The following is a 1047-nucleotide window of genomic DNA, read 5'->3' as shown; positions in this document are numbered from 1 at the left end:
CCCCTGAAGAGATTCATCCCCGGGGGCTGCTCCATTGAGAATGACTTCAAAGTAGAGAAAGCCTCCAGCCAAGATGAGCGAGGCGAAGGGGCATGGAGGTACATATGCTCCGTTACCGAGGATACACTCCCTACAGTTCAGGATGACTGCTACTGGGAGGGTAAGTATGTGGTCATCCTTGGTCCCAACAGGGATATTACCACTCACGTGGAGGGGTATCTAAGTGTTCACACTTATCCCTTCATGCTCACACCGGTGGATCCTATAATCCTCAGTTTTTGCAAAAGGTACGAGGTCTGCCTTTGGCAGATTCGCCCATCCTTTTGGTGGATCGTAATCCTCATCTGCGAATTTGTCAACAACACCGAAGCATATCGATTTACCATCGACCACCTACTTCGTCTCTACAGTCCCCGAGTGTTTCGAGGGGGTTGATCAAGCTCGTCCGTCGAGCAAGAAAAGCTTCATTCTCGAGTATCGATGAAGATTGGGATCGAGGTTGCCAGGGGAGATTTGTTCGAGTGAAGACCGAAGACTTTATTCCCCCCGAATTTTTACCATTCCCTGAAAAGTGGAACTCAGCCCGTAAGTTTTTTCCTTCTTGAGTACTCGGAATTTCTTTTGTTCTTTTTCTAATTGCCTGCTCTTATCATCATGCAACGGTCGACCAAGTTTCTAATGCAGCCCCTTGCTTCAAGGAGTAGATCGAAGGGATCTACAAACAAATGTCATATTTTGAGCGCGAATGCCGCAAACTTTCAAAGGTCAAGTGGGAGGCCCGTTCCCATGGTGAGTGCTCTTCCCGAACAGGTCTACCTTCATACACATCCTTTATTTCTACTAAATTCTTTCTCTTTTACAAGTTTGCCCAAGACCACCGAGCTTCGGCCATTAGACGAGGATGAGGCTCCGTCCTCACTTGCTAAACCCTCCGCTTCGGGACAACCCGGAGCTACTACACAGGTGGAGAAAAAGAAGAAAAAGAGGAAATATTCCGACTCCCCGGACGCCGAGATCAAGAAGAAGAGGATAATTGTCCGGGTCAGT

The sequence above is a fragment of the Nicotiana tabacum genome, chromosome 13 (genome assembly GCF_000715075.1).
Source record: "Nicotiana tabacum cultivar K326 chromosome 13, ASM71507v2, whole genome shotgun sequence".
In the NCBI taxonomy this organism is placed as follows: Eukaryota; Viridiplantae; Streptophyta; class Magnoliopsida; order Solanales; family Solanaceae; genus Nicotiana; species Nicotiana tabacum.
This window is presented reverse-complemented; position numbering follows the sequence as displayed.